This window comes from Galeopterus variegatus, unplaced genomic scaffold (assembly GCF_000696425.1).
Source record: "Galeopterus variegatus unplaced genomic scaffold, G_variegatus-3.0.2 Scaffold3033, whole genome shotgun sequence".
In the NCBI taxonomy this organism is placed as follows: domain Eukaryota; kingdom Metazoa; phylum Chordata; class Mammalia; order Dermoptera; family Cynocephalidae; genus Galeopterus; species Galeopterus variegatus.
This window is the reverse complement of record NW_007729144.1, coordinates 120,043-134,069: the sequence shown is the minus strand read 5'-3', so window position 1 is coordinate 134,069 and position 14,027 is coordinate 120,043. Positions and strand designations below refer to the sequence as shown.

At 47.6% G+C, this 14,027-nt stretch overlaps 1 pseudogene; it reads right to left on the bottom strand.

Annotated features, from left to right (window-relative positions):
- Positions 1 to 9,659: 9,659 nt before the first annotated feature.
- The window catches only part of LOC103599619, a 9,484-nt pseudogene continuing 5,116 nt past the window's right edge, over positions 9,660 to 14,027 (bottom strand).

Genomic DNA, 14,027 nt, shown 5'->3' with positions numbered 1-14,027 from the left:
AACAATGTTTTTAAAGTTATATTTTGTTTGGGCCATGAGTGCCAGATTGAGGAACAATAAATACTTTTTAAAAGTATGCATCCACGCAGTTTTATTGTAATCTTTGTTTCCTCAAATATCTGGGGCTCTGGGGTGGTGGTTCACAACTGCACATTTGCTTTACTTACGGAAGGTTAAAAAAAAAAAAAAAGAGCTTGGACTCTACCCCAGACCACATAGAAGCTCTGTCTAGCGTTGAGCCCAGGCATCAGTGCGAGTTGAATTATATTTGTTAAAAGATCCCCACACGATTCCAATTTGCAGGTGGATTTGAGAATCACTGCCCTAGAATGGAGATTCCCAGTGTGGTCTCAGCCAGTATTAGCATCGCCTGAGAACTTGTTACAAATGCAAATTTTCAGACCTCTCTCAAGACCTATTGAATCAGAAACTGAGGGGGTGGGACCAATAATGTGTGTTAACAAGCACTCCAGGGGATTCTGCGGCAAGCTAAAGAACTCCTATGGAGGCACTATGTTTTAAAGCTGAAAACAATCAAAAAGGACATCCCATCTGTCTGTCCTTCTGTAACCTGGAAAAAGGAGGGAGAGTTAAACAGCCTCCTATGAAGTTCCTGGAAGAGTCAGGCCTAGATTCTAGGTTTTGCCTTCCCATCTGTAGTCCTCTCCTCTCTGAGGTCCTGTCCACTCTTGGGCAGCCTTGTGGTAGATGGTCCACAAAGATAGCCACAACTCTTCCCAGCCCTGCACATGCATGTCACTCTTCCCATCAAGAGGTGGACTTGATTTTCCCTCTGTATTAGTCAGACTGCAAGGGCTGCTGTAACAAAGTACCACACACTTGGTGGCATAAAACAATAGAAGCTTATTGTCTCGTGGTTCTGGAAGCTGGAAGTCTGAGATCAAGGTGCCAGCAGGGCTCTGTTTTCTCTAAAGGTGCTAGGAACGGGTCTGTCCCAGGTCTTTTTCTAGCACTTGATAGCTGTGGCAGCATAACTCCAGTCTTCACATGGCATTCTCCCTCTTTGTGTGTATATGTCCGATCCTGCTCTATACTAGTAGTACCTCATCTTAACTAATAACATCTGCAATAACCTTATTTCCAATTAAGGTAACATTCTGAGGTACTGGAGGTTAGGACTCCAATATATGATTTTTTGTGGGACAATTTCTTTTTGGCAGCTGGCCAGTGTGGAGATCTGAACCCTTGACCTTGGTGTTACAAGGCTGTGCTCTAACCAACTGAGCTTACTAGCCAGCCCAAAGGTGGGACACAATTTATAAAGTTGAGGCAATAGCTACGCCAATTGTATGGCTAGGCATTTCATAACCAAAGCCAAATCGTTTCATTATTTTAGTTATACTAAGTTTCCACTTGTATTGTCAGGGCTAGGGCTCAGATCCTTCAAACCCATTGTACAGATTGGGCCACCAGACCCCTCACACGCAGGTCCACGCTAGGTAGCTGGGAAAGATCCCAGAAGCCGTTGGCAGACGACATGAGCTCGGTCCTCAGCAATGGCGGCAGCAGTAGCGGTGGCCTCTTGGGGTATCCTGGGTACATTGGCAGTAACAGCTTACAGCAACAGCCTCCAGCAGCAGTAGTGGCCTCCCCGTGGCCCCCTGGGGCATCGCAGGAGGCCCTGTGGATCAGAGCCACTTGTCCTTTATATTTAAGTCCGTAACCCAGGACACCTGGGTGCACATGCGCAATTACATTAGACAATAGTCAAGGAACACCTGGGCACACGTGCATATTTACATCAAATGCTCGGCAAGATTCTGAACATCTGAGAGGCCCTGACCATTTCCTATATTTTCCCAGCACAATTCAACCCATAACACCTGCCAATGAATCTGGACCTCAAGGCCTAGGTCTTAAGAGGCCTCACAACTTGTTTTCATTCTCTAAAAGCTGGCTGCCATGTAAAGAATACCAATTACACTGCTGGAGAGAAAAGCTCTGGAGGAAGAGAGACCAGGAAGAAAGGAAGGGAGGCCCAGCCCACCCCTAGCCTTTCCAGCTGTGTGAGTGCTGCCATTTTGGGTTTGGCTAGGGCAACACAGAGAAGGCAGGCTCTACCACCAAGTCCTGCCCAAATTACAAATCATGAGTGAATCAACAGTGGTTATTTTAAATCACTAAGTTTTGGGGGTAGTTTGTTATATAGCAAAAGATAACTGCAACAAACCCCAAACAACACAGGGCCTTTGTAATTAGTGCTAGATTCCTTCTGTGGGAAGCCCTTCTGTCAGAGCCCAATGCCTGCCTATCACTCAGATAAAATATTTGGGTCTCACTGTTGGCTGAGTGGCTGGGAATGAGGACAAAGTTGTGCTTGTATTTAATGAATGGCCCCCTCTGACCTACCTAAAAGCTTCTGAGAGTGCGGGTGAGAAGCTGGGGCTCTGGTGTGAGCAGGGGAGGGGCAGAGAGGTACTGAGGGGCGCTTTGTGCAATGGCCCCCTCTGACCTACCTAAAAGCTTCTGAGAGTGCGGGTGAGAAGCTGGGGCTCTGGCGTGAGCAGGGGAGGGGCAGAGAGGTACTGAGGGGCGCTTTGTGCGGGTGGGCTTGCAGCCAGAGCTCGGGTGCACAGAGCCAATTGTGTGGACTCCAGAACACTGGAACCTTGGGAGGTTAAGAGGAGGAATACAAGTAGTGAGAGGCCTTGGTTAAGGGGAAAATTGGAATAATTAACCACTGAGTACAAGTGTCTTCAAAAGAGCTTAATTTTTGGTGAAATGAAGAGCTGCAGAGAAGCACAAAGAAGTGATTACTTAGAATAGGAACAGAGGATTATTATATGGAGAACAGGGATGGAAGAGAAAGTGCTTAAACACACAAAGCCCCCTTTCCTCCCTTGTGGTGGGTTACGGTCCCCCTCGTATTGCTAATAGCAAATACTAATGAGTGCTTACTGCATGTCAGGTACTGTTCCAAGCTCCGTATAGTTAATCCTCACAACAACCCTGAGGTAGGCGCTATTGTTCTAATCCCATTTTACAGATCAGGAAACTGAGGCCCAGTAACATGACCAAGGCTGTGTAGTTGCTCAGTGGCAAGGCTGGGATTCAAATCCAGGCATTCGGGCTTCCGAGTCTGTGCTCCTAATCACTAGCTATGCTGCTGCCCTTAATGCCAGCCAAATGGATTTCCACACTGTCCCTCGCACCTCTGCAGAGGTTTCAACACAGCAACTACACATGGCTCGTGCTTGGGGCTAGTAAAACCCACTCACGCCAAGGGGCCCAGCCATCAGGGCATGGGACAATTCCCTGGTGGGATACTCTAAAACAAGATGACCAAATGGGCCAGGGTCTGCCTCCCCTTTAACTGTTGCTGCATGAAGCTTTATTTTTGGGGGTTTTGGTGGCTGTCTGGGAAGGGGATCCAAACCCTTGACCTTGGTGTTCTAACACTGTGCTCCAACCAACTGAAGTAACTGGCCAGCCCTTTTTGTTTTGGTGGCTTGCTGGTATGGGGATCTGCATGAAATTTTTTTATGGAACTTGTCCATCGCCTGACAGCCTGAAATCAGCCCCTCCCAGAAGTGGCAGCCACAATCTCTAAGGAGGCTGCCCCAGGCTGGGAGCCTGCTCAGACTTGATGGGGAAACAAATCAGATTCCAGGAGACTGAAAAGGGGATGGGGTGTGTGGGGAAATGTCTACACCTGACACTCTCATCCTTCAGTGTCTTCCTAGTTGCCTGGGTTCTGTGCCCTTGTCCACGGAGATGTGGAGGGGGAAGGGTTCTTAACTCCAGATCTAGTCCCTGTCCCTCAATTCACAGGCCAGGAAAGAGTTTAGAGGAGAGAACTCATTGACAAGGACTAACCCCTGCCCCGAATGAGAGGTGGGTCATCTTTTCCCATGGGCTGCTACACCGCACTGCATTTCCTCCCCCAGACTGAGGGCTGGGGGTAGGGAAAGGAAGCACATGCTCACCACGGGCTCCCACATTCTTCCTGTCACTGAGGGAATCCCACGTTACTCCCTCAGCTAAGATCCCTGCCATGTCCTTCTGAGCAGGTGTTCAAGTCTACGGTTGAGCCAGTATCAATAGCCACCTGGATTGTTCCTCAGGGTGGTCAGAGTGCCCCAGGAAGTGGCACATAGCCACAGCTTGAGGCTGAGGCCCACAACTTTGTCGCCAATTTGCTTTCTAACTTTGTTCCCTCTCTCCCTGGGCAATAAGAATGAGCCAGCCTCATTATGAAGTAAGGTGCCAGGGACATGGAGAATCACCTACATTTATTATCATCCCTTGGACTTTAACTCCCAGACATCTAAGGTCTTACTTAGGTGGTCACCATCTTTCCCTGACCATAACTCGGCATGCCTGCTCCTACATTCCTGCTCACACAAAGCTCAACCTAGCTCAGTAGCTGTGTATGCACTGGGGGGCCCGCACTGGGCGGGCTGCGATTCATACACACCCCCACCCTCAAAGGCTCACGCACTAGGGGAGTCCTTTTTTTTCACTCATTAGCTGCACCCCTCATTCTGGTCAGGTGATACCTGTTCCGTTGACAAAGGCTGCCCCCTCCCGAGTGTCACCTGGCTCCCACCACTCTGCCTTGCACCGTTAAGTCCCAGCGTTAGGGAGCTAGTTGGAGTTCTGAAATGTTATGCCGTTCCTTCTGCCTTGTTCCCTCCTGGTCTTCCTAGCAAACTATTCAGCCCTTGAAATCCACTCATCAGCCCTGCTGTCTGCCTGGCTTCTGGACTTCATCCACATTCCTAATCATTTGTCCCATCACCTTGTGATTTGTCTGCATGGCTTCCGCTTCTTGTGGTGCTCTCTTCTAAACTTAGACCTGGACGGCAAGTGGGTTTCATGCCCCATGTGCTGGGGGCCCCTTGGAAGTGGCCATGCTGGGGATTCTAGGGCCCCATCAGGGCTCAGAAGGGGGTGGGGAAATGTATCCTGCTGGCAGTTCTCTTTCTTCAGATGCTCTTCCCAGTCCCCGAGAGGAAAGCTCAAAGTCTCGAGGAGCGCCTGACTCCTTTCTTGCCACTCATGTGATGGAATACGAGATGAATTCTACCTGAAGGAAAAAATAGAAACCAGGAATTCCAATTTCCCACCTACAAATATACCCGTATGAGTGCCCATCTGCCTCTGTCGCTGCTGCATTTGATACTAGGATTGAGCCCTCGAAACACGCAGCCTTCTGTGACCACCCTTCTCCCCCAGTTCTCTTCTCATCTCTTGAGCTGGAACGTCTCTCCACCCTGTGGACAGCAGCACTCTCTGAGGTGTTGCCCACCCAAAATTCACATTGAAGCCCTGATTCCCAGTAGCTCAGAATGTGGCTGTATTTGGAAATAGGGCCTTTAAAGAGCTAATTAAGGTAAAATGAGGTCATATGGGTAGGTCGTAATCCAATATGACTGTAATGTCCTTATGAAAGAGAATTAGGACACAGAGAGAAGACCATGTGAAGACTCAGAGAAGGTGGCCATCTACAGCCAAGAAGAGAGGCCTAAGAAGAAACCAACCCTGCTGACACCTTCATCTTGGACTTCTAGCCTCCAGAATTGTGAGAAAATATATTTCTGCTTTTTTTTTTAAACAGGTAATTTTATTTATTTATTTTTTTTGCCCTTTTTTTGAGACTGGCCGCACCGTGCTCAACCAGTGAGCGCCCCGACCATCCCTATATAGGATCCGAACCCGCGGCGGGAGCGCTGCTGCGTTCCCAGCGCCGCACTCTCCTGAGTGCGCCACTGGCTCGGCTCCTATATTTCTGCTTTTTAAGCCACCTAGCTTGTGCTACTTTGTTACGGCAGCCCTAGCAGACTAACACAATATCTGTAACTGAATTCATCTCCAAACCCAAACAGGAAACACAGGAGGAAGAACATCTCATGCTATCCGAGGCGGAGAGTGACCCGTGACTCTTCCCTCCATGAGCATGTCAACTCGTTACTAAGTGCTGTAAGTCTAACCCTTTTACTCTTCCCTTCCCCGTCTCACCGCTCTGGTCCAAGCATTATTTTTCACCTTGATTACTACACCAGTCTTTACCCCTCTACTGTGCCTGGACATCTACCCTTCTTGCAACTGCCAAGCAATCCTTCAAGGCAAGTGCTATGGGTTGAATGTGTCCCCCCAAACTTCACGTGTTGGAAACTTGATCCCCGTTGTAACAGTGTTAAAAGGGCGGGAAACCCGATTATGGTATTTGAAAGGTGGGGCCTTTAAGAGGTGGTTGGATCGTTAGGACTATGCTCTCAGGAACGGATTAGTCATTCATGGAGTAAGGGTTATCCTGGCTGTGGACTGGTGGCTTTGTAAGGAGAGCACCTGAAAGCGCTCTTGCCATTCCCCCCATGTGATACCCTGCGTTGCCACAGATCCTGTAGAGAGAAATGAATTCATATTTCATTTTCTTATAAATTACCCAGTTTCAGGTATTAGATTATAAACAGAAAACTGACTAATACAGCAAGATCTCAGCACTACTGACATTTCGGGGCAAGATAATTCTTTGTTGAGGGGTGGGGGGCTGTCCCCTGTTTTGTAGGATGTTGAGCAGCATCCCTGGTCTCTACGCATTACACAGTGGAACACCCCTATCACCTAGCTGTGACAACCAAAAGTCTCTCTCACCATTGCCAAGTGTCCCCTGGAGAGCAAAACTGCCCCAGGTTGAGAACCACAGCTTTAAGGACAGGTTATCCTTGAATGCAGGCACTTGAAAGCCACTGAAGATTTTATATAGAAGAAAGTTCAAACTCCTCTTTTCCCCCATTGGCTCCCCAGCATCTAGAATAATCCATGGCACATAGTAGGTGCTCATAAATATTTGAAAAAGAAATCCAAAACCAAGGTCGTTCAGCTCTGTACCTTTTTCGCTAGCTTCTCCTTCCTCTATCCTGTTTCAGCTACTAACAACTCAAGGTCACCAGAACATAATGTTTTCTATACCTTTTCCTATACCAGTCTCTGCCTTGAACACCCCAACCCATGTTCAGTATTTGGTTCAAGTGCGAATCATCCTGGAAGCCTCCCCTTGGCTGAGTTAGGGTTTCCTGCACCCTCTAGGACACCGTGCATATATCTCATCCCAATTCCACAGAGCTTTAAGGAAGAGGGAAGACTGAAAAAGAGATAGCAGATAGGTTCCTCACCGTAGGCAGGACGACTAGTGCAGGAGCTGAAGAGGATTCACATCACAGAATCTCCAAAAGGCTGAGCAACTGGAGCACTGGGAACAGGGTACAGCTGAGAGTAGGAAGACTGGTTAAAAATCTTCACAAAGTAACAGACTCCAAGATCCTGTCTTTCACCTTATACAGGCAGACAGTGCATCCAGCAGAAAATAAGTTTATTCTCTGGAGCAGTCAAATCTAAAAGACTCTGTACCTCAGGCACAGCTCAGGGTGTAGGTGTGGAACCAAACTGAAAACCAGGCAAAACTTAGTGAAAGTCTGCACCACTGAAAAAAGAAACAGTCAAGGTCTCCTGTCCCATCTATGTTTTTGGAAGGCAGGAACTTGTTCTTAAGTTTCTAATATGGACCAGGTGCTTCGGAGGTGCTCGCCTTCCCTTTCATTTAGGCCAGTTCCCTTTGGTCTTCAGTCCTGGATCACCAGCACAATAACCACCCTCCTGGCTCCAAGCACTCCGCAGAGCCAACTGCCCACAGGGCTCCTGTCCCTCCTAAGGCAGTTACAAATGGAAGGCAATGGCATCTGCAGGAAGTCATCTAGGTTTAGACCTTGCTATGGCCACAACTAGAGTCCATCTGCTGCCAGCTCCAGGAACAGCATCTGTGAGGAAAACCCCAGCCCAGGAAGGACAATGCTTATTTAATTCTCATGCTTTAAGCAGAGTACTTAAGACTCCAAGAGTCTCTAGTATCAGATGACAACTCCCAAAGCAATAAACTCTGTCCCTCCATCTTGTTCCATAGTTTGAAAGGAACCCAGGCAAGGGTCTCCCAGGGATTTGGCCCTATCTGGCGCTAGGAGATAGGTGCAGGGATAAGGCCAGGCACAGATTTAACAAAGATCGTTCGTGCTCATTTCAAAAGTACAAAAAAAGGCCAGTTAGCTCAGCTGGTAAGGGTGTGGTGTTATAACACTCTGGTCAAGGGTTTGGATCCCCATAACCACCAGCCACCAAAAACCAAAACAAACCAAAAACACACAGAAAAGGGGATGGGAGGTAGAAGACAACATGACTTACATTCTGTCCTACCTGGGGGCCATGTGAAGAGGTATGGCAGCTGCTAGCTTATCCAGTTGTCTCACTTGCTGCCCCACTTGTAACTGACTCACTCTACCTTGTACCTAATCACAGGAGCCTGCTCAGGGTGGGACGTCCAGCCCACATCAGACACTCCCCTTCCTGTTGCCTGGGGTACCCGTGGAGGGAACGGTGGTCTCTCTACATAACGGTTTGAACTAACAGAGGAAGAACTGCTAATATGTATAAATTTATGTGCCCAAAGTAGGGAAAGAAAGAAACAAGATGTGAGCTCACTGGTTTCTGGGTGAAGACACCAGCAGAGCAGGCTAGAGGCACTTGCTGAACACAGACAGATCCAGATCCTTTAATGGGGCAGGTTTTTCTAACCTCTTTCCCTTCCTTCTATACTTTAATTCCACCTCTAACTCCAGCCCTTTGAGTACTAGAGGAACCAGGAGGTTAAGAGTCCACCAGAAACAGCTTTGGAGAAAAGATTCTGAAGTAGAAAGTCAACAGCTATAGCAAGGGAGACTTGTGTTGCTTGAGATGGAAGAGGAAGGCGGGGCATGAGTAGGGAAGACGCGCACCAGTGTCAGAGCTGGGCTACAAGGGAATTAAGACAAATGAATAAAGGAGGCTGAGGGCCTTGTCTTCTTGGGACTATGAGGACTGAGGAAAGGGGAAGAAGTCCAGCAGGAGACTGCAGACCTCTACACTCACAGCTGCAACTGCACAGGAAGATGGGAAAGCAGGCAAAGACCCAACGCCCAGGGCCTGACAATCACATCTATCCTCAGCACGTTAACTGCATGCAGCTCCATGGTAGGGGTCAAAGTCTGTGGGCCTGGGCAACATGCTATGGGCTCTGGGATACCATCCTATCAGCAAATCCCTCCCGGAGATTAATCAGGCAAGGCTCATAGATGTTGGGAATCAGTCTGTAGATTAATGCTAATAACTTCTTTGAACCCAAAGCAAGACCACAGGTAACATTTCCAGGTAGCCCCAAAGCTCATTGGTGCTTAAAAACGGCAGACATATCTGGAGCTACATGCTAGAACTGAGTGTCCCAAAACTGGAGTAGGTAGATCCAGACCAGGAATATGAGGGCCCTCAACTCTCCAGCGCAGGCTGGGCTGGGTTCTGCTCAGTGGCCTTGCTGGGAACAGAGCCTAGCCCTATGGAGATTTTCTACCTTTTCAGAGAGCACACGTCGGCCACCTCTGCCTGGCTGAGGGGATTCTTCAAGCACATTATTAAAGAGAAGCCTCCTTGAACCTGACCTGTGCTAGTAGGGGGCATTTGTCTAGCCTTTAGTTACTGCCAGGACCCTTTTACTGACCAATACACTGATCTCTAAGACCATAGGTGACCAGATATGGCTAGCCCCCAGAACAAGTTTCCAACTTTCTCATTAGGTACTCCTTTAAAAATAAAAGATCTTCAGCCTAAAAGTCTCACAGGCACTTAAAAAATTTATTTCATCTGTTCACAGCCCCAGGCTAGAGACCCCTGATTTTTGGACTTTGCCCCTTTATATAAGGCATCAGGGTAGAGCCCTCAGTGGTAAGATGGCTGCTGCAGATGGGCCTGTGAATTCAACCTCTACTGCCCTCTGTTGGACACGAGGAGGGAAGATAGGTTAAAAATGCTTCATTCCTTCCAGGCATTGAAATTGAGCAGTTTTTGTCCAAGAATGCTAAGGGCAGATAAACTTTCAGCAGCTTTTATTGGAACGTCTAGAAGGCTTACGCTTCCTTGAGGTGGGCTGGGCAAATAGGGGCACACAGGGACCCACATGAAGTCAAAGCAGCACAGCCCAGGTGCTTAGCTGGCAGATGTTCGTCAGGGTTGTCTGCTCACATAGGACGACAGAGTGCAGATCCTCCACCAGACACTCCCTGGCCAGAGTCCCTGGAGGCAGAGGCCACCCTGCCCCTTAACTTAGAAGGACGACAAAGGAAGTTGGGAAGGTTAGAGAATTCCACATCACTTGCGGCATCAATCGTATTTGCAGGGTGTTGGGGAAACAGTAGAGAGAGAGATACAAAACTGGAGCGAGACACGAGGTGTTGCAGGTGCCAGGGCCCCAGAAGTCCTCACTTTCATCCTTGCCATCCACGGACTCTGTGCCCACTTCTTCATAATCCTTCTCCAGGGCGGCCAGGTCCTCTCGGGCCTCAGAGAATTCCCCTTCCTCCATGCCCTCGCCCACATACCAGTGCACAAATGCCCGCTTGGCATACATCAGGTCAAACTTGTGGTTGAGGTGGGCCCAAGCCTCGGCGATGGCTGTGGTGTTGCTTAGCATGCAGACTCCCCGCTGCACCCTGGCTAGCTCGCCCCCAGGCACCACTGTGGGGGACTGGTAGTTGATGCCAACCTAAGAAGAAACAGAAAGTAGTGTGAGTGCCTGGTTCCATGTTCCCAGGAAGGGGTCTGTACTAGGATCCCCATAAGTGAGGAAGGGACTGTCACTTGGTGTTTGGCACTTGCCAACCTGTAAGAAACAAGGAGATAGAGGAAGATCATCACCATGAGGAAACACAAATCCAGAATGTGGGATATTTTACAGGACAAGACTAGTCCCTTCAAAGTCACTACCAAGAAAAAGGGTGGAATATTTTACATTAAAAGACTTTACAGACAAATAAGTGTAATGCCTGGTCCTTGATTAGGTCCTGACTTTGAAAAACTGACCATAAAAAACATTTGTGGCAACTGGAAACTTTGAATACTGATTAGGTATTCTTATTTGGGAGAAGTATTATTAATTTTGGTAGGCATAAAACCAGATTGGTTATATAGCTATATAAGCGAGCTTAAATGGGTCAGCAAAGCAAAAATAAAAGAAACAGATTTAGATGTTAAATCTAGGTAGTGGGCATATGGGTGTTAATTGTACTAGGCTTCCTTCTTTCCTGTAGTTTAAAAATAGTGTAAAAAATATAAAATTTTGTGAACATCTCCAATTGGATCTAAACTTAACCTATTTTGGGCTGGCCAGTTAGCTCAGTTGGTTAAAGCTCAGTGTTATAACACCAAGGCCAAGGGTTTGGATCCCCGTACTGGCCAGCTGCTCAAAAACAAAATGCAACTTAACTTACTTTGAACATTGGTCTACCCAGAATTTAGAAATACATTTCATATTCTGGGTTTTTCCCCCTCTTAAAAAAAGGTCAACTTCCTATTAGTGCCTCTAGGGACAGAAAACTTACTGTACTTCCTAAAAGCAGCCTAGTCTGCCTTTGAGTAGCTAAAGCTCTTCCTAATATGGAGGCAGAAACAGTCTGTCTACCAGATATCCTACCCCTCATTACGAGTTCTGAGCTACAGGACAACTCCTTGACACTAGCAAGCAGCTATTATCTTTATGACCAGGAGTAGGAGTCCCTGGTTCCCTCCCATTGTGGTCACATTCACAGCAGTGTCACAGAACAGGAAAGCTATATGTGTTTTATAAATGCCACAGTCGCCACCTTTAATCTTTCTAGACTCTTACCCCAGAACAAACCCTATAAAACTTAAACTAGGTCACACGTCCAGCACCCTGGCAAAGTGAACTGCTAACAGGGTGGGGCATAAACGAGTTCTTCCTCATCACTGCAAAAGTAAGACTGATTCACAGATGCAGAACACAAGCTGTCTGACCTTCAGACCCACGTTCTCCCCATTATTTGATTGATGGCAGGCCTTTCTGCACTTCCAAAAGCATTCCTTTCTGAGCCAAGTGCCGTATCATGTGGCTATGTCCCAGGCACATGTAAACGAGGAGGCCATTTCCCCCAATTTGACTGGCAAGCCTGGGGAATGACTATTTGCCAAGCTAAGTGACATGAAACTGATACTTTTCCTTTCATAAAGGCAAGCTTTCAAGCAGAATCCACTCTGGCTTATAGTCCAAAGGCCTGGCTTCTAGACTGGTTGAGATCTATCAAGTTAAAGACACCCTCTAAAGCTGTTATCTGTCCTATTCTCTGCATCCCTAGTGTACTTGTTCTGCATGCCTGCAGCTCTAAAGGAATCTCCCTTCTCTGCAAGTACTCGGGCCTCTTTATCACCAACTTGCCTTGAAACCTGTGGGACACCAGTCCACAAACCGGATGCTGCGCTTGGTCTTGATGGTGGCAATGGCGGCATTCACATCCTTGGGCACCACTTCTTCACGGTAGAGCATGCAGCAGGCCATGTACTTGCCATGGCGAGGGTCACACTTGACCATCTGATTGGAAGGTTCAAAGCAGGCATTGGTGATCTCTGCCACCGAAAGCTACTCATGGTAGGCCTTCTCAGCTGAGACAATGGGGGAGTAGGTCACCAGGGGAAAGTGGATGCGGGGATAAGGCACCAGATTGGTCTGGAACTCTGTGAGGTCCACGTTGAGGGCACCATCAAAACGTAGGGAGGCAGTGATAGAGGACACAATCTGGCCGATGAGCCAGTTGAGGTTGGTGTACGCAGGGCGCTCGATGTCGAGGTTGCAGTGGCAGATACCATAGATGGCCTCGTTGTCTACCATGAAGGCACAGTCTGAGTGCTCCAGGGTGGTATGGGTGGTCAGGATGGAGTTATAGGGCTCTACCACTGCCGTGGACACTCGGGGGGCTGGGTAGATTACAAACTCCAACTTGGACTTCTTGCCATATTCAACAGAAAGCTGTTCCATCAGCAGAGAGGTGAAGCCTGAGCCAGTGCCACCCCCAAAGCTATGGAAGAGCAGGAAGCCCTGAAGCCCGGTGCACTGGTCAGTCTAGAGTAGGAGATGACACTGTTAAGGACGCAGATGGCATGTCATCTGCCCCCCACCCTCCTCTTCTGACAAAACCCTTTTCTGTCTAGAAAGCTACTGTTCCCTAACTACAATTGCATTCACTTCTGCATTTAAAGACTTTGAGGGAGGAGGGGTTAGGGAGAAATTGGCTAATGGACACAAAGAGAGTACACTTTATAATGATGAATATGCCAACTATCCCAATCTGATCATCACATATTGTACACAAATACTGATAGTCAACTCTGTACCCCACAAATATGGATAGCCAATTGTTTCAATAAAGATTTTAAAAATAAAAAAAAATGAAGACAAGCATAATTTTATTTTTGGGGGGCAGCTGGCTGGTTTGGGGATCTGAACCTGTGACCCTGTTGTCTAGCTGTGCTAGACAAATATAATTTATACTTAAGTGTGTGCATTTTATTGAACGTACAATAAATGATTTGACAAGTGTTTATACCTATAACCACTAAACCAATAAAGATAGAAATTTCCATCAGCCCCAGAAAGTTCCCTCATGTCTTTTGCTTCACCTCTATAGAGGTGAGAAAAGAATATAAGAGGCTTGGAGTTCCCGAGAGACAGATGACCTAGAAATGCAGCGCTGTGCGTGTTGAGTGGCATGGGTGAGGCGGGACACAGGATTTGCAGTCACAGAGCTGGGCACTCTCAGCTTTGTCACTTTGCCCCCTACTTGCAGGAAAATGGTAGAGGTGGCATTCTGCTGATCACAGATTCCCAGGCCCACCTTGGACTGGAATCCCCGAACCTGCAGGTTTAACAACTACCCCAGGTGATTCTGATATAGCTGTTCCTTAGACCAGAGAAGCATCAGTCTATACCAGACACATGGGTAATGTCAGTATAAGAAAAGTTTAACCTACTTTAGACCAATTGGACTTGGCAGATATCTACAGAACATTCCATCCAACAACCTCAGAATATTCATTCTTCTCATCAGCACATGGATCATTCTCCAGGATAGATCACATATTAGGACACAAATCAAGTCTCAAAAAATTCAAAAAAATTGGAATTATCCCATGTATTT